Below are 20,652 nucleotides of genomic sequence, written 5' to 3'. Positions count from 1 at the left end.
GACTTACATGCTGCCATAATGCTTGATCTGGCCTTAATTCCAATCAGCTGCATGTTGGTGGAGTAAAGCATAAGCAGAGACACAGAGACAGAAGGTGACAGTGCAGCTACGAAGTGATAATGAAACCAGTTAAAAAAAACACAAGGGATGAGCAGAAGGTAGTGACACATACTAAATACATTTTTGTACAAATAATTGTTTTCTTAGTTTGCAAACAAATTACTCTTGGGACAATTTTCCACTCCAAACTGGACCAGTCTCGCAGCCATTTCATTGTGATCAGCCATCCCCCAAATTGACTGTGTCTGAAACACATCAGTGGCTTGGACTGTGGAAATTGGGGCTTAAGCAGACGAAATAGCCGTGTTATTACGGCAGGGACTGTTTTTCCCGCCACCCCCCAAAATGCACATCATCCTTCTTTCCTGGTTCAAACACCTCTTTCCGCTTGTCACTCCCTGCAGGCCAGGAATCCAATTTAATGGATGTATTCACACAAACCTGTTGCCTGCGATGAAGCAGCGGTGGGTTGCAGTGATGTAAGAAACAGGAGCCCTCTCCTCTTTTTAATGAAGATCTCGAATTCCTTCAGGTGTACGTGGGCGGTGCCGCTGATGCCTGCCAACCGACTAAAAGCAAAGCAACAGGTTCTGCACTGGTGTGGAGGCAATTAGTGTTGCAGTCACTAGAGCATAGCCCATAGATCTCATTAGAGGGCCTCAGTTATGAAAGCAGGACGGCAAAAATCCAGACATATAAGAGGAAAGATGTTGATACTTTTGGATCGAGGAGTTACACGCCCAATCAAGACAGTTTGTAGCCCAGACATGAAATATAATTACATCGTTGCCAATTACTGTGTATACTACATTTTTTTTTTGTCACTTTTAAAGTTATCCCTATCATTTACAAAGATGAAATCCTTATTTCTAGAGTTTATGGCCAGCAGACTGTCACACTGAAAATGTTTGCAGAGATATTTTTATATGACAGTGCTGTCAAGTGGCCAAATGTAATATGAGCAACTACATGAGGAAGTTGGGTCAGTTGGTTGGATTGACAAAACTGAAGATGACCCATACTCATACAAATGACCTGTATGGGCAATCAAGGTCAGCTTGTTTCCTTTATGTATTTGCATAAATGTTATGTTAAGGCAAGTAAAAATAAAAATCATTATTATTATTTAACTGATTTAAAAAATTGGATTTCAACCTCCTTGTGACTAGGAAGAGCACTGAAAACTCATAGAATTTTTTTTAACGTTTGGCAACTGATTCAAAGACAACCTGTCTACAAAATATATATATATATATATATATATATGTATATATATATATATATATATATATATATAGATATATATATATATAGATATAGATATATATATTTCCATCCAACTTGGACAGACTATACTCACTATCAGATCGGTAAAAGTTTGCAAATAACTGCCATCCACTTTATAAACATACAGGCAGATTGCCAACACGTTGCAATTTGAGTCAGTCTGCACAGATGAACACAACTCATTTGTGGCACGTTTCTTTGCAGCAGGGGACTTGAGTCAAATGGTTGACAGCTGATTATATTCTAGTTATATTCCAATATAAAAGCAAGGTTGCTGAGATCCTTTCATTTTGCAGTTAAATTCCCATCCTGCAGCAACTATGTCCCTTTTTTTGAAGGAATTTCTGAATTTCTCTTTCAGATTTCTGAGGTTTTGGGTGGACTGTGGATTTAGATGGCAAAAGATGAGCAATTTCTCTGATGATTTATCACAGTTAATTGCTATAGTATCACAAACAACGTGCATATAATAACCAGCTTGACCCCTTTCATTTGCAAACTGATAGCAGATGGACTTCTTCTCGTTGCTCTGTATATACTGTCTTGCACAAAGTTTTTGAAGCAATCATCCCTAACTCAAAAAGATCACAAGTCTGAATAAATTTGGTTGTTTCCAGACACTGTTCTACCAAATGGAACTGTAGCAGTGAAACTGTAGCTAACAAAAAGTCTGCTTTACATAAATAAAATTTCAATAGCATTGTACACAATTACCTGATGGGAAACAACAATCAATGTGATTGATCTAACATAAGGTATGACATAAAACTAAAGCTCTGAACTGAAACTAGGAAAGTTAGCATTTCAAATAACTACCCTAAAAAAATTCACTGATTATCAAAATAGCTTAATAGATACTTCAACTAATTTTTGGTTGTTTGGAGACATTTCTCAACCCAACCTTGACGTTGGCACTTTGAAAAAGAAGAGTGCTTAACATGCAAAAGATGAAGAGGCTTTTCTAACTAATATAATTAGGTAATCACGTCTGCTTTTCATCTAAATGACATTTTAGATGAGTAATATGTCAAGGGACTGTTGCCACCAGCTACAGCAAGCAAGCAAGCAGCAGCAGCAGCAGCATGATAATTTCAAGTAACACCAAGCAAAAATAGCTTCTTACCATGGTGAATTTGGTGAAAAGGCCATTTCTATGATCTATGTGTTCTGGGCGCTCATTAATGAAACACGGCACTGTAATATGGTTTTCTTTGATTTTCTGTCAGCGCAGTTTGATCTTCTGCGGGTGGCGTTTTCTTAGATGAGAGCACATGTGTGCATAAAGGGAAACCATCAGGGGTAACTAAAAGCACAGAGTGAGAGTGCAATCACTGGAGCCTACTGCCGGTCCCTTCTTATAGCTTCTATTTCATCAGGCCAGGGGGAATGAGGCCATGTCGCTGCCATGCTCAAAGAGACAATAATGATGCTGTCATTTCAGCACCACAGACAGCGACAATGGGGAGGATGATCATCGGAACTGACTATGCATAAAATCTCACAAATTTCCTCCCTGCCTGCGCAATACGTTAGTGATTAGAAGTGACAGAGGCTTTTTGAGGAACCTTGCAGGCTCTTTTGTATCAAGGATCTGAATAAAGTGTTGTGCCCCTGAGGGCGAGTCATGTTTGCTGAATGTTGCTGGAAGATAATGTGCAACTTGACCGACTTGACCTCCTTTTAAAGGGGCATCAATGTGTATTACCCAGAATGAACCATTCAAACTTTTGAGTCCTTTAATGCAGAAAAGAACCTCATGTTACGAGTGAGTGTGGCTGAGCAGTTAAAGAAAGTGAAAGACTTCAGAAAAGTTGAAACGTTGTATAAAATCTAAAGAGAAACACAAAGCAAACCTCATAAACCCATATTTACTGTGTTCACAGCAGAACACATAAAACATATCAAAATTTTAAACTAAGAAGTTTGAAATTTTGCTTTTTTCACTATTATGTTTGGCTCATTTTGAATTTCATGCCAGCAATATGTCTAAAAATCCTGTGGTGAAGTAACAAAAGGCTGGAAAAATGAAGGTTGAAAATAGTACTGAGATAAATGTGTGAAACATTTAGCAAATAATTAACTATAATAGATCAGTAACATTAATAGGTGTAAAGAGAGTGTCTTGGTCAGGCAGTTCCTCAGAAGTACATATGGGCAGAGGTCCCGGAAAACACTGTCTACAAAATATGATACAAGTGTTCCTCTATGTAAAATTGTGATGACTTTGAATATCTCATTATCTTCGATGAGAGATGCTGCACGCCACCAGGCAAGACAGGTAATTGAGTCGAGTCCTGGGCCAGTAGGGGGGCCTCTGAGATCTGGCAAACTTTAAAGTACAGCAGTGGCAATCTGCAAAGTTTGCAATGACAATAGAAGACGCCTGATCCCGCTTAGGGTTGGCCCCGTCTGATCAGGTCTGGGGGGTGACCCAAAGCAAATAAGTATGTTCTGATTCCAAAAGAAGGAAAAGTATCTTCTGGATACCATAAAAAAGTGTAAAACATAGGAGACTTCCCACTCCTGAACTACAGAACATCTTCTGTACATCAGTTGTGCAGCTCAGAGAATAATGATATTACGAATAATTTATGCACTGTAGCTCAGCATGCTCCTAAAGTCAGAGTGAGAAATTGAGTGCATATAAAGTACAACATAAAATATATTAGCAGATGGTCTCACCGCAAAAAGCACTGAACACGTTTGCATAGGTGGGCTTGTATCGCTACAGGTAATACAGAGAAGATAAAAAGATGCAGAACTCATGTAATTATTAACCATAATAATTGCATGAGTTCAAAGACCTGACAAAAAACAGCTAATATTCAAAATAAGAAGCTGTGAAATTAACAGTGGCATCATAAAAAGAAATAATAAAGAAAAATTGCTAATGTAACAATATGTTGTAGCAGAGTTTGACACTGTTTTCTGGGTTTTTCTTTCTTTCTTTCATAAAGGAATTCTTCTTTTGTATCTAGTTTTTCAACGCTCAGTAAAATTGAGCGTTGCCCTATATCACTATAGGGCAAAAAATCTTTGTCCAAAATGTCCCTGATTTAAAACTTACCACATTTTTTAATTTTTTTGTTTGCTTTTTCGCATATAAGGAGTATTACAGCATTCATAGGAAGGAGGATATTTAGTTCTGCAATGTAATTGATGCTAAACTGTTTTAGACAAGATGCATTATTGGCCTAGAACTGACGAAGGCTGTTAAAGTGATACAGTATCCACAGGCACTGCCCCCACAAGGCATATAATTCACATTCTTGGGGTAACTAATCATCCCCTGTGTGCCTGTGACACATTTTTCTTTTCCTGAATCTACTCTACCACTGCCAACATCAGCAATTTCCAATAACCGCTTCATCTTTTCCAGGATGTTTCCGCCTTCCTATTTTTCACCCCAGTTGTGGACAGCATGGCAGCATGTTACACTTTCTCAATAAATCTGCAGGAACATATGGGGGCACTTTCGATTTTCCCCAAGCTGCCACAGCAGACTCATGATGAACTAGCCAATAGGTACTTGAAAAAGTGTTTTTTAAAGCCAAAGTTGAAGCAATGGGCACTGCTGTGTGGCAGCACAAAGTATGTAAGATTTAAGCATTTGTTGGACTTCAAAGTTGGACGTGAACACAATCACAGCGATCCATCCCTGTCATTTGGCAGGCACTTTGAGGACAGTCTGTGGATCTCTCAGACCTGTTTTCAAAACACACAGTGCCAGTTTTACTTCTTAAAATGGGCCATTTATTCAGAATCATGCCCCCCCAAAAAATGTCCATGCCTGCAGCCATTTTCACATCACCGTGCATGTTTAGAAATGTGAAGCCGAGAAGTAAAGCACCAAATGACTTGTGCTTGCATTACATTACAATTACATTTACGGGTTTTAAGAATAGCAATGTAGTTTACAAAGTTTTTCTTAATATGTAAATAATTTAAGCATGGCTTGTCCAGTAATTCTAGTGCCAGCCAAAACCATTAGTGTCAACAATAAAACTACATACACATGATATAATAGCTTGTTAGCCACGCATTCATTTAGGACACCTAGGGTCTTAGCATTCATGTGGTGGTTACTTACCTGAACAACTACCTAAACAATGCTGCAGATCAAACATACTCCAAACACAGCCAAACCAAACAAATGCTTCCAGGCAACTGTTGAATTGAACATACAAAAAAAAAAAAAAAAAAGAATTGAACATACGCCACGCACCAATACACTCTTTGATGGCAGTGACCTCACCGGTGGGAAAATACACCATAAAGTGCCCGAGACATCAGAGCACATTCACAAACACCACATCTCATGCAGAAATCCATCATTCAGTAACTGCTTTTTATTCATACTTAGGTCTACCAAATTTGTTTAGAATTACCCCAGACCACAAGTATAAATATGTGATGGGGGTATGGTTGTGTTAGAATATTGCATTTTCTTTTTTTTCTTTGCTTTTTTCAAATGGACTGGTACTTTCTACTCAGTTGAGCATGCCAAGTCTTATTCACACAAACATTCACACAGCATTTTTATCTGTGTCTAAGCACTTTCTAACATTTGCACACACTTCAATAGATGCATCAGTAGCAACTTGGGTTTGAGCACCTTACACAAGGAAGCTTCAGCATGTGGAATGGAATATTATTTTAGCCTTTTTTAAAGAAAACCATTGTGGCGTGGGCGTGGTCTCTGGCCGGCTGCAGAGGAGGAGTGACGCAGTGAGCTCCCGGGGCAGCGCGGGGGCAGGGTGAACAGGTGTGCTGGGATGTGAAGGTGATTGTGACTCTTTATATGTTCACAGTGACAGTGGAGCTGGAGTGTCTGTGTCCCAGTAAAACAAAACCACAGTGAAACCAAATCTGCAAATAAAGAAGTGCTATCATTACGTCCGTGTTCTGTTCATGTGTAACGGGTTCAACGTCACAACCATAAAGACTGCCTGAAGGCAACCATGACTTTTTCATACTTTGTTGAGCTATGGTATTTTGATAATTTTCGAATGTTCCTCTTCCAGGCTTACACCGTATATAAAAACTGGTTTAGGCACTGTGATATCAACCATGGGTCTGTAGTATATTAAAGCCTTGCAAGTAGCATTTTGGCCATTGTCTTATTTAGATGAACTACTAATTTATCACCAACTAACTATAGTGAGCCTGGTTAGAAATGGTTAGATACCTGCTATTCAGTAACATGCTAGAATTTCACTTTAGCATCTTACTAATTAGCACCAAACCTGAAAGACTAACTTCTATCAGTGGCCCAAGTTATCAGCTAGATAATTCCATTAAAAACCACTAAAAGTGAGACCCAGCAGATAGCAGTGAGCTGTAGCTGCCAGTGCTGGTATACCAATCAATACAAGCAGGTATACATAACCTTAAACAAAATCTATAGGAGACAGTTATTTGAGAAGAGTCACCTGCTGTGCAGTTGTTACAAAGGGGACCAAAATATTTTTTTGAACTAGGTTTATTTCTGCTGTGAAGCTGGCATTTTAACATGGGAGTCTATAAGTATTACCCAGCCTCACATAAGATAGCCCCACTGTTGGGAAATTTACATTCAAATACTAGCACAGACTTGCCACAGTGGATATTTTTCTTTTTCTCCCCCTATTAAAAAAAAAAAAAACATAGAAAATGTGTTGCTTCAACTATGCTACAGCATATTGGGTAGATAATATCAGTTAAATAGATTTTAGGTACATGAAATATAATCACTGAATCAACTCCTGTCCTTGGCAGAAATGGTGCGAGAGGATTTGTACTTTGAGATAAAGGTCAGCTGCACAGCGAGGTCATCCCAGAAATTAAAGTGCCATTTAATACAAGTGTGAAGGAAAGATGAGAACTAAAGTAAGAATAAAGGTTAACCTTGTGCACCTTCCTCTCCACCAAACATGGTTCCACATTATTAAGCCGGACCACTTAGACATGAACATGACATTAACTTTTTAATAATTGGTTTTGCCGGGCTGTAAACAATATAGCTGTCATCATAGAGATGAAGCCTGTATTTACCGTGTTCCCTCAGACTGCAACTACCGCTCACACCCAGAAAAGTGTGGACCATTAAGTGGGTTATCATTCTTTATTTGTGATCTATTATGGGTTAATATGTTTTCCAGCCTCCGGGCATGTTTTCTAGCTATATGTGATGCATGGACTTTTGTGTTACTCTTGCTGCTGTAACACAATTTAAAGCATTATGAATTTTCTATTGACCTTCTGTGATGGTGGTTGTTTCATTGCTGTATGGGAAATAAGAGAAATATATCCTTCGCAAATCCATTCTTTTCGCTGCAGGCGCACAGCGTTTTCATCACCATAATCATATTGATTTTGGCAAAACATTCATATCCTTGGTGCAGTGATAAGAGTGTAATTACGCAAGGACATCATCTTCATCATATCAAAGTCTCCTGCTTGGGGACAAACGACAATAAAAAAAAAGCAGGTAATGATCTGCTTCACTATTCACTCCACCCACACATTTAAAAGACGTTTTTGTTTTAGATATTGGTGTAAATTGGGTGGCGAATGCTTTTTTAATTTGTGCCCACTTACGGTTTGAAGGCCTGTGTGTGTGTGTGTCAGCACACAGGTTGGAGGTGTGTATTTTGTTTTTCTTGTTTTTCTTGGCACGTTGTCACACACTTATCAGGAGTCTACCAGAGAAATTCTGCTCTGAAATCTGTCCTTCAACAGATTATAGATATACAAATGACAGTTTGATTCATGGAATGAAAGCGAGTTTGCATGTTGAAGCACTACAAGTAAATCCTAAAAATACACTCTAAAAAATATTCATGGTGTTTGTAGGTAGAACTTAACAAAAAAGCATTTTTCTACTTAAAAAAGTAAGTTGTCTACATGTACACATTTCAGTGAGCTGACTAATCAATGTTAAAAGTCAGTGCAACACAGAAATTAATAAACACCTCCTTAACTTAAATGTTTGAGTATATTGAACAAAATACTTTTGTCATCAATCAGCAACAGAAAATATTAAGTTTGTGTAACATGTAAAAGTGAGTTTGAACTGCCCATAACTGCACCATAACGAAAAAATAATTACAACTGCCATAAAAAAAGAAGAAACGGAAAAAAACAGAGGTTGGCACCACTACCTGGTAAGTTTGTTGTTTTATAGTCTTTTATAAATATGTAGTAGTTACAGGAATTTACTGCTTAAGTTTAGTCTGACAATGGCAGCTACATGATGTGAATTGACACTCTGTGTTATGCTAGTTGTTACTCTATAAAAGTATAAAAGAGCGTTTGTATTTTTTCCTGTTGTTAATGAAATCTGTCAATGAAATCTGTCATTCTGGTGGTTACTTTGGTTAGCCATAGGTGTGTATGAGACCATGCATACAGCAGAGGGTAACCCCGTAGCATATGTTCGTATCATCACAGGCGTAGCAGTTGTCTGCATTCTTATCACTTTGTGGGAGTAGAGGTGTGTTTCCCCCCTAGACTGTGTTTGGTGAGTTAACTAAGCATTGAATTTCAAAATAGATTAATTACAAGTTATATTTGTACACTTTAAATTTGATGATTTTAATCATAGTAAAGCATAGCATAGTAAAGTTGCTAAAGTTAAAGTTGTTAGCTAGCTTTCTTTTAGCTAGCAAACGTTCCTCGCAAATACAGAGTACATTGTCAATTTTTCCACTTATACTTAAAATTTGTCACTTGTCAGGGTGCATTTGGTTAGCTGATAGACCTTGCAGACAGCAGAGCATGTTCAATTTGAACCTGTATATGTTCAAATTAACCAGTCAGCAGCTGCCTGCATTTTTATCATGGTGTCAGAGTAAATTTGTGTTTCCACGGTCTTGGGTGAGGTAACTAATTACTGACAGAGTGAAATGTGGTGAATTTATGCCAGAGTATTGATATTTTAAGCTCAAATGTGAAATATGCCTGAGGTTAAAGTTAGTTGACCTAGCAAGAAAAAACAAAATTGTGTGTGTGCACACACACGACTTGCTTTTGTTACCTTCTGTAATTGTAAGCATAATGTGAAGTGTGGGATTGTGGCACGTCAACAGTGGTCTTCAAATAATTAAAAAGAAAATTCTCTCACACATTTGGATATGACACAATTTTTCCAATTTTAAACTACAGTCTGTAGATTTATTTATTTTTTGAATTTTGGATTCATCTTTTCAGTGTTTCTTTGTAGTGTTTTAGAGAAGGTTTTATACTTAAAATAACTTGTTAACTCAAAAGCCTCGATAAGCCTTTGTAGTCTTTTATAGTCCTTAGAACTCAACAAAAACTGTTTGAAATAGTCTCCAAATCTAGGTTACATTTACTTTCACTCACCTTATCCTACTGCTAGCAAAGGGTGCATTGAAAGCAGGGCAGTATGTAACAGATTAAATTCAAGTTATAAAAATTAAATTGTTTATTTGTTAAAAACAAAAATTAAATCAATAATTAGGAAAACACTAGTCCTATAAATGTAATATGTTTGACTTTTGGCCTAGTAAACTTTTTTTATTCTCCAGAGTTCGGTGAAAACAAGAAGAGAGGTCGCAATCCGTTGCCTGATGGTGTATTTGAAAGAGAAAGAAGAGGATCTCTTCAGAGAACAGCTGGTAGGTAAATCTCACATTGTTGTGTTATATTTTTAAATAGCACATAAAATACCGACATGTTTCTTTTTAACCTACTTGCCAGGATGGTGAAGAACAGTTATCAGAAGAAGTGGTAAAGATTGTAGTCACCAGACGTGCAGCAGTGTCTCTTCCAGCCGTTGCTAAAATTGTGATCGAAGGAACAGCTGTCCTGGAAGACCTTGATGTGCCCAGAGCATGTGCCTTAATGATGGGACTTATATACGCTCTCAATCTGAGCTACCCCAAACAAGTAAAGAACACTCTAGAGGTATTCCAGAAGGTGTTTCTGGAACTTGATGGGCTTAAAGCCAGCCCACGGGTAATGTCTCTTAAGTACAAACTTCTGTTATAAAACCAATGTAATTTAGGCTGCAATATTCAGATGTGCTGATGCTTGTGTTTTTTATGCAGTCTTAGACAAGTATAGTTTGACTACAAGTGTAGTTTTGAGAGTTCATAATACGTATAACCTTACCTTTGGATTGTTGCGTTGTTAAATATTAACATGTTTTGTAATTTTCTTGATTCTGTGATATTTACCAAGTTGCTAGGTTAAAGTTAATGTTTAATAATAAGCAGATTTGCAAAAACAAATAGCCTTACGTTGCAATGTTTGTTTTCTGAGGTATTTTAGAAGGGTGTGATTTAAAATTATTGTTATTCGGAAGACTTGAGATATATATATATATATATATATATATATATATATATATATATTTGCTGCTTTATTTAATATACCTTTACAAATCTTTATAGTGGTTCTCAAAGTCGGTCATCAGGCCCCACTGCTCTGCTTGTTTCTATTAATAACTAAACACTGTTGATTGGCTGGTGTGTTCAGTTAATCAGAAGTTGTAGACACCATTGTGGAGTAAGAAAAACGAAGTGAATTGGTATGTTTTAGCTTCTGATTCAACACACCTTGTCCAGGTAATAAACATGCTACATTTTCTTTTGTTACTGAGGTTGTTTGTGGAGGAATTGTACTGAAATACATTATTGTTTTTGCCCACTAATTGATAATTAAAGGGCTGCTATAATGTTTGATTTATGTTGTATCACACAGAAGTGTATTACTTTGAAAATGTTATGCAATAAACTGTTTCATCAGTTGGAATAATTTAAATGGCTATGTTTGCATGGATAATTGTGAGTAGGATATATGTAAAAAAGTAAGTTAGATTAACTCAACTAATGTAATTTGTCAACTCAATATTACCAGAAATTCTAAATTAATATTAGGTTGCTTAAACTTAATTATGCTTTTACAGGTCAAAGTAAATCATGTTGGTTTGTTGAACCAGTTGAGTTAGCCAAACCTAAAAATTACTTGCTGGATTTACTTAATAATATGCAAAATTTGTAACTTAAAAAGCTGAGTGGAAATTGTTACCTCAATTTTTTTAAGTTCAGCCAACAAAACATTTTTTAGAGTGTAGGGCACTGAATTCATTACTGTCATTGAATTGCCAATCAAAGTTCCTAGATTGACCGGCCTTTCCGTAGCCCTACCTGTGGGGCGTTCAGTAGCTGATGTAGACTTGTTCTTACAGTATAACACTCGTAATAAAAGGGTATCAGAAGAACATCATATCAAGAAGGTCCTCAGTAAATGTGGTTATCACAGCTGGACATTTGTTAAAGCTGGGAGGCACCTGAAGAAATCTCCAAGCAAACCAGGAGTGAATAAGAACAACTGCTGTCGGAGTGAAAACCTTTAGTCATGCCTTATGTGTCAGGAGTATCGGAATAATATTTTCTTCTCTTGTTTTTTCCTCCTTGATCTTGTAATAAAAGCAGAATCATCCACTAAAACTTTAAACATATGATGAAATGTACTATTGTTAATATAAAAAAAAATAATCCTTCCAGTGCAAAAAAAAAAACAAAAGTAAGGATTGATGATCATGTCAAAGCCGCAGTTAATTTCTATTGCAGAGACACAAAAAGACTACAGTTTGTCTAAATGGCAGCACTTCACAAGTAAATTGCATATTGGCTGTTTCTTCTGTGCACTGTAAAACCCAATAAGTTAATTTAACTCAAAACTTTTGGTGAAACTGATTACATAAAATATTTTAAGTAACTAAAACTTAAAAATAAAAGTTAAATAAACACACTTTATTTATTAGCTTTAGATAAATATTTTAAGTACCATTGATAAATGTTTTTATGTTATATCTACATTTTCGGTTTAGTACTCTCTACTTGATATTTTGAGTTTCAAGTACAAATCTATCTCAAGTAACTATTAGGAATTAATATTTAGTTTCAAAATGTTAACCATTTTAAGCTAATACAACTCAAAAATTTAAAATACAAACACTTGTAATATCCAACTCTACTGTGTTTTGAATTTGATATAAAAAAAAGTGCCCAAAATAATTACACTTGTAAAAACATAAGACAGAAAATATAAATTCAAGTTACAAATTTATTGAGTTACTTTAACACATAGCATTTCTAACAAAAAGTCCAACGACATAAATCCACCACATTTTATAGGGAATAATGTCAGAAATGTCCAGTTTTGGCACAAGGTTACAATATTAGAAATAAAGAATTTCACAACATGTTTTAAGAGTATTCAGATTTGATTAACACATGAGTATGGCCTTTTTATTAAAAAACAAACAAACAAAAGGAAAAGAAAATCCTGCATTATTATGTGGGAAAACCGAATGAAAGTAATAGTATAGTATAGTGCAGTATAATACACTGAAATATAATTGGTAACCTTTTTAATATGCCAGTACTCTGGTTATGCAAAATGCACATTTGTAGAGTGCAATCACAGTCTCAACAACAAAGCAATAAAATATTAAATAGAAAAATACTTCTTTAGAGACATAAAACAGTGTTATAAACCTCCTTAGCGCCTTATGTCAGTTATGAGCAGTTCAGGAGGAACGTTCCTTAAGTGACATTCAAGATCCCACCTAGAAGCCAGAAATGTAGTGAGATTGTCCTTCATTTTCTCTATGGATTTACAGTTATCTGACTAAAAACACAATCAAAATCAACTAAAACAAGTGATGATGGGGGGGAAAAAATAAAAAAAATAAAATAAAATCACCCCTTTTACTTTGGATGTGGATTTAAGATGATGAAGTATGAAACAGAGTGTGCAAAGATTTCTTTATTCTATTCTCTTTAAAAAAAAAAAAAAAAAAAAAAAAAAAACTTATCCAGACTTGGAAATATGATAAACTGAATTACTTGCTTTAACAGGCACTTGAGGACTGTGTAGGAATCCTGGACATTATTCTGCTGCCAAAAGATCATTTTTAAGACTCAGCACTTTGGGCTTCAACTTCCCACCCTTCAGACCCATCAAAACTTTCTGAATAAAGTCAAAAATGTTGGCCAAACATTTTGGGTAGCTTAGGTGCAGGGCGTAGGTCAGTCCAAATATTACTAGAAATCCATCAGCTAGGGTGGTGAAAACAATGATCATGTTACCCTCGACCAAAACTGCAGTCTTCTCAGGGCAGAAGAATGTTGCATTGCTGGAATTGGCTCTGATCAGGAGTCCAAGTGGCATTTCACTAATATCTGGTCTATCAGAATGCATCATCTACAGAAAACAAAATTACTACATGTTAGTACATTCCTATTTCTCTTAGTTTCATCTCTTCAAGATGGCGCGGCCACGTCCAGACGCCTTCCTGACCGCTCCGCTCCGACTATCCACTTTTCTTGTTTTTTACCTATTTTTTGCTCTGGTTTACATCCCAAAATCCTCTAGTCTTATAGTATACGACAGCGGATCACTTGTAAACATCGGTGCCAAGGTTGCACATCTAATCTTGGACACTTTTAAACCTGACCCTTCCTGGCCGCCAGAGATTCTACGCGGCGCGGAGAACAACAAAGGACGGGCCGCTCATCCGAGGCACAGAACAAAGAAGCGCCGGGGAAAACGCGCTGGTATTAGGAACAGACTGAGACAGCAGGCGCATCGCGCACCACTGCCCAGTATCCTACTGGCCAATGTACAATCCATGGAGAACAAGCTCGATGACCTAAGAGCAAGGGTCACCTTCCAACGTGACATGAGGGACTGCAACATTCTGTGCTTCACGGAGACATGGCTGACCCCCACCGTGCCGGACCAGGCCGTAACTCCGTCGGATTCATTCTTTGTGCTCCGCGCGGACAGAACGGCAGAGTCGAACAAAACCAAAGGTGGAGGAGTGTGTTTCATGATAAACAGAAAGTGGTGTGATGCCAGGAGCATTTCTACTCTCTCCAGCGGCTGCTCGCCACATCTGGAGTTCCTGAGCATTAAGTGCCGCCCTTTCTATCTGCCCCGTGAGTTCACCTCAGTCATCGCCACGGCGGTCTACATCCCACCCCAAGCGGACACAGGTATGGCTTTGTCCGAATTACATGATGTGCTGAGCTCGCTTCAAAACAAGGACCCGGGCGCAGCCCTCATTGTAGCAGGAGACTTTAACAAAGCGAACCTCAGACAAGTCATGCCAAACTTTTACCAGCATGTCTCGTGTCCAACGAGAGGGGATCGGATTTTGGATCACTGCTACACGCCATACAAGCAGGGCTACAAAGCTGTCTCACACCCGGCTTTTGGGAAGTCTGACCACAACGCCATCTTCCTCATTCCCCAGTATAAACAAAGCATACGGAGGGAAGACGTGACCAAGAGGGAGGTAAAACGGTGGACTGCCCAATCAGAAGCTACGCTACAGGACGCACTCAACGACGTAGACTGGGACATGTTCAGAGCATGCGCAGTCGACATCAACGAGTTTACGGAAGTAGCAGTATGCTTCATCAATATGCTAACGGAGGAGATTATCCCCACTGCGAGAGTCACCACATTCCCAAACCAGAAACCGTGGATGGACAGATCGATCCGCACTGCAGTAAACGCCAGGACCGCCTCCTACAACGCGGGTCTCGCCACTGGCGATATGAGCGCCTACAAAGCGGCCTCATACGGCGTGCGGCGCGCGGTGAGAGATGCCAAACGCAGGTACCGGGAACGTGTGGAGTCCCGCTTCCACCAGGGCGACACACGGAGTATGTGGCACGGACTACGCACCATTACGGACTACAAAGCCAGGGACACTGCGCCGATCAACGCTGACTCTGCATTCACCAACGAGCTGAATCGGTTCTACGCCCGTTTCGAGGTTAGCCAGGCGGCTAATGCTATCTACCGCCTGACTACCGAGGACAGTGACGTCATCAGCGAGAGCCCGGTGACCAGCATCGCGGAGCATGACGTCCGAGCGGCACTGAGGAGAGTGAACACAAGGAAAGCGGCGGGGCCAGACGGCATCACCGGCCGTCTGCTGCGCTGCTGTGCTGACCAGCTAGCAGGTGTGTTCACTTACATCTTCAACGAGTCCCTGGCGAAGTCTGTGGTCCCCACATGCTTCAAAAGATCCACCATCATCCCTGTGCCCAAGAACAGCAAACCCTCATCCCTGAACGATTACCGGCCAGTTGCACTGACCTCGGTAGTAATGAAGGTGTTTGAGAGGCTGCTGAAGAACATCATCTCCTCCTCCATCCCAGACACCACAGATCCGCTGCAGTTCGCCTACAGATCCAACAGATCCACAGAGGATGCCATCGCCCACGTCCTACACACCACTCTCAGCCACGTGGACAAGAAACAGGGTAACTATGTGCGAATGCTGTTTGTTGATTACAGTTCAGCGTTTAACACAATAGTGCCCTGCAGACTGTTCACAAAGCTGAGAGATCTGGGACTTAACAGCCGTCTGTGTGCATGGGTGTTGGACTTCCTCACTGGCAGAACTCAGGTGGTGAGGGTGGGCAGGTGCTTCTCCAACAGCATCACCATCAACACAGGAGCACCTCAGGGATGTGTCCTCTCGCCACTGCTCTACTCCCTCTACACTTCAGACTGTGTGGCCACCCATGGCTCCAACACCATTGTGAAGTTTGCTGACGACACAGTGGTGTTGGGTGCCATCTCCAACAACGATGAGGCGGCCTACATGGATGAAGTGAAGAATCTGGCATCGTGGTGCCAGGACAACCACCTCCAGCTGAACGTCAGCAAGACCAAGGAGCTGGTGGTGGACTTCAGAAGGGGTCAGCACAGAGACTACAAGCCCATCATCATCAATGGAGCTCCAGTGGAGAGGGTGCAGTCCTTCAAGTATCTTGGTGTCCACATCTCCTCAGACCTGACATGGTCTGCCCACATTCAGGTCCAGACCAAAAAGGCTAGGCAGCGCCTGTATCACCTACGACAACTGAGGAAGTTCAGGGTCTCTCCAAAGATCCTCAGGATTTTCTATACAGGCGCTGTGGAGAGCATCCTCACACAGAACATGACATCGTGGTTTGGGAACAGCTGTGTGAAGGACCAAAAAGCTCTCCAGAGAGTGATCCGTACAGCAGAACGCTGCTGCAGGATTGCTCTCCCCCCGCTTCAGGACACCTACACCAGGAGATGCCGGACTAGAGCAGCGCAGATACTGAAGGACCCGTCCCATCCTGGCAACAAACTGTTCCAACTTCTGCAATCTGGTAGAAGGTTCCGCATCTTCCGGGCAAGGACAGAGAGACTCAAGAGGAGCTTCTATCCCCAAGCCATCCGTGCCCTAAACACACACACCCGCCCTCTCACATCATCTATAATTGACTGAGACAGGACTCTTCCAGACACTAAACCAAGGCACAATGTACATTTCAAATTCCTTTAATTTTAAATATGTTTATATTGTCTCCTGTAAAATAGTCAGATGTCTATTCATATTAATATACAGAATTCACCTGCTTGCTGCTACTACTGCACATTCACCCAGTGTATATACTATATGTCTGTATATATATATATATTTATATATATAATGTTCTTCCTCTACACCCCCCCCCAATTTTTGCACATGTCGAGGAGCGTGTCAGCCTACATTTCACTGTGTGTTATACTTGTATAACTATGCATGTGACAAATAAAGAACCTTGAACCTTGAACCTACAAGTCACATTTCTGGATTATTACTAGCTCAGAAATCAATTGTTTGAACAACAAAAAAAGCCACAACACACCAAAGATTTGAGAAAACAAACTGACAAAAATAGTACTTTTAGTAAAGCAAAGTCATACCTCTTCGTAGCAATAACAGAAAGTCAATAGGAGTTTTTTTTTTTTTTCATTTGTACAGTGATGTATGGTTGGGCTAGGAACATTATAGAAGGTCTACACATATTAAAAATATGTAGTGTTTCCATTATGTGACATGGACACTGTTGTAGACAGATCCAAGCATGGAGATGCTTCTCAAACTGTCAAAGTGTCATAATGTTTTGAGAAATCTAAACAAGGATGCTACTAAGATATTGTTCACAACTTTGTCCAAAACTTACATCCCACATTTTGATGAAGCTAGAGGTGTCTTCGTACAAATAGGCAGAGAGGGCATGAAGCACACCAGCACGTTGGGCATGGATATCAGCTTGTTCCTACATCACAAGAAAATTTTTATTTTAAATTATTGGCTAACCTAGTCAAGAATGGTAGTTAAAATTGAAAAATTTATCAAATTAAATAAAGCTCAAAAAAACAAGACAAAAACCCACTAACCTGGAGATTATAGCTTCTGAAGAGCTGAGACAGGACATCAGACACGTTCCCTGTGCAAACAGCTTTCTATCTGAATAAGCTCTGGAGCCGGGGAGCATGTTGGTCCAACACAGCATAAAAGTGGTTCTTCAGGTGGAGGTTTGTAATCCTGTGCAATTCTGCACAGATCTGAACACACAGGATACATTTATGTTTACAAGTTTCGATTAGTCTATAAATCTTTGCAAAATACATCAAAATCCTTACACTCCAAAGGCATAATTTGTTCAGACAGGCCAGATAACAGGAGTTGATATAAAATACATCTTGTTAGATACATCTATATACATTCTTACCTGGGACTGGGATTTCAGAGTAGGCCAGCAATCCAGGATCTGACCTACTGGTAGGTCATCATTGATGATCTCTTTGCATCGCAAGGCCAAAGTTGTGTGCATCAGCTTTGTAATCAGGATTCTTTTCACTTTTCTCGACTTCATCTACAATCTGTAGTCTTAGCTGGTCAAGGTAAACAGCATCTTCACCCCTGAAAATTTACTTCTGCCCTGGCATGGACATAACAGTAAAACACAGAAGACAAGACAGACTACACAGAGAACAGAAAAGACACATAACCAAGGAGACACAGATGAAACATAACCAGCCCAGAACTCAACTAAACCTTAACTAATAATAACAACAATACAAGAACTTCACCTCATTTCAATATAACATAAGAAAGCAAAAATACAAAATAAACTCAAAATGCTGTGTCACAGACCCAGCCCCTGACAGAAAAAAAAACAAACTAAGTCTTTCACTAATGAACACTGGGCATCAGAATAAAATAAAACGAAAAAAATAACTGTTTGGTAAATATATTATTGATGGATTCACCCTTAAGCTAACCTAAAATAGACCAGGCACAACAATTTTACAGTTCAGAAGCTTCTACATTTCAACTTAGTATACATAACTATTTGCAATGTAAACCATGTTCTACCGCCTAATTATGTAATGATTAATCACTGCTTTTGTAAGTATGTCCTGTGCCTACAATTTTGCTGCCCCAGTTTTAATATGTACAACTCCAGAGAACTAAACGTAAGTTTCAAGTTCCAAAAGTTAGCAAATGGGTTAGCCAAAGTCAATATCCACGTATGCGCTAAGTGTGAAGCAGTGCAGCAGTGCATATTGATTGAACAATTTAACCACAAGGCAGTTTATAATCTGCAAATCCAGAAACGCCTTCTAAAGACTTCTTTTAAAATAGTAAGAGATTAGAAAAGTTATTAACACATTATTAGTCCCAATAATGTGTTATACTAAATATGAGCTTATTAGCATAATTCATGCAAAACACTTTGGGGCCAAGGCGACATGGATAAAACGACGCATGCATGTAATTCTTAAATGCCTGCTAGAGTTGTACATTTATGACGATAAAAACCCATATTACAACGGAGAACTATAGTTTCAGAAAAAATAAAACTTACCACAAAAGCACTCCTGAAGATGCTGCAAAGGCGGTAAATGCAGCTAGCCAAGTGCAGAGCGTTAGCTGTTCCAGTTCAAAAGTCCGTAACATACCATAGCACGTCCTCCTTTATCCAGCGTCAAAGACAATGCCGCAAAAAAAACCCCTTCACAAATGTTTTTATTTCTGTTCGGATATTAACGTTCCACAAGTTTCTTTCGAAGTAATGAGCGGGCATTCGCACTCGAAGCGAGGAATCCAAGATGGTTGCCAGCACTTAATAAAGAAACAGGTGGCGCACGTAGGCACGTACGTAGGCATGTAAGTGACGTCAGTGTTAAAACTCAAATTATTTAAGGGCAATGTCAGAAACTAATCAATATATTCAAGTACTGATAACTTGAAAAAACAAATTTGTTCAAACTACTCAAAAAAAATAAATAAAGGTGTATGAACTTATAACAGGTTTTTAAGTAGTTGGAACTCATTTCATTTATCAAACTATTACTATTTGGTCTTACAGTGTGGAAAACCAACATAAAAGGAAGAAAAAACCCTTTCATTTAACACATCTTATTAGGGACGATAATCTCCTAACTTGCAGCTCTCCAGAAGAGTAGACACGAAGCCCATTCATTAGCCTGCTCTCTGTATTTGGTTTAAAAAGCACAGCCAGGCTGCTGTGACCTGGATTCAAACCGGGGTTGCTGTGGCCACAACGCAGAGTACCAACCACTATACGACCACGGCTGGTTTGCGCTGCCAGTTGCAGTCTGCATCTTGCATTTTTCTTACTCCAGTATATAAACTCCGCTTAGAGGACGGTTTGCGCCTCTGACACGAACTCATTTGTTGTTGTTCCGGTATTAGACCAATGAACAATTAGGCTACTTGGATATCTTAACCAAATACACCGCCTGGTCTGTCCATGGCAATTTGAGACACTGTAAACGAAAAAATGTTACTTTAGCCCCTTCAATTCAATATTGCAAACCATGCCAACATTTAATATATAACACTTTGCAGACATGGATGAATATTAAATAGATTTTTTCATTTTGTGCACGATTGATTAAATATGCACATCCCATTTTTTTCAACTGTTTTTCATGATAATTTCATCACATGATAAAGTCATAGGTAGTGTGTAAAATATATCCAGAGTTATACAAACGTCTCTTTAAAAAAAGAGCTTTGTTGCTATGCTTTCCGCTCCGATCACGATGCTGCTGTTGCTGGTTTCCATGACATAGCCAGTTTCAAACCAATAATCCTAAAAGCGTTCTCTATTGTTTTGATGTCATACGTCTGGTCTGTCCATGTAGTTTAGAAGTGTACAAAATTCCCATCACCCATGCTCACCATGTCCGCTCCTGGCCTGAGGGATTCTTCTTTAAGTCAAAGTTTCTCCACTATACAAAAGTATGGATGCCAAAATTAGATCCCTCTTTCGAGTGGACCTAATCTCTATTCCTCCCAGCGTCTCTTACTTGAGTAACTTTATTAGAGATGTCAACTGGAAAGGAATTTGTTCTTTGCCATAAAAAATGTTCTTAAAGTGAAGGAAGTTCCATTTAAATTTATTTATTCATATAGTAAATTATTAATTTACTTCG

General features: G+C 39.0%; 1 long non-coding RNA gene across 3 annotated transcripts; it reads right to left on the bottom strand.

Annotated features, from left to right (window-relative positions):
* Positions 1-13,136: 13,136 nt before the first annotated feature.
* LOC120726922 lies at positions 13,137-19,502 on the bottom strand. Of its 3 annotated transcripts, XR_005694403.1 has the most exons (5): positions 19,056-19,449; positions 17,916-18,166; positions 17,581-17,748; positions 17,364-17,459; positions 13,137-13,566 (listed from the first exon to the last, which is right to left on the bottom strand). It is a non-coding gene; the product is annotated as an uncharacterized LOC120726922 (long non-coding RNA). The 3 variants fall into 3 exon arrangements; XR_005694402.1 differs by having other exon boundaries at positions 13,137-13,623; positions 16,972-17,459; positions 17,916-19,502; XR_005694401.1 differs by having other exon boundaries at positions 17,916-19,467.
* Positions 19,503-20,652: the final 1,150 nt, after the last annotated feature.

This window comes from Simochromis diagramma, unplaced genomic scaffold, assembly GCF_900408965.1.
Source record: "Simochromis diagramma unplaced genomic scaffold, fSimDia1.1 OVJJ01000753.1, whole genome shotgun sequence".
Lineage (NCBI taxonomy): Eukaryota > Metazoa > Chordata > Actinopteri > Cichliformes > Cichlidae > Simochromis > Simochromis diagramma.
Note: the sequence above shows the minus strand (reverse complement) of the source record. Positions and strands in the feature narration are given on the sequence as shown.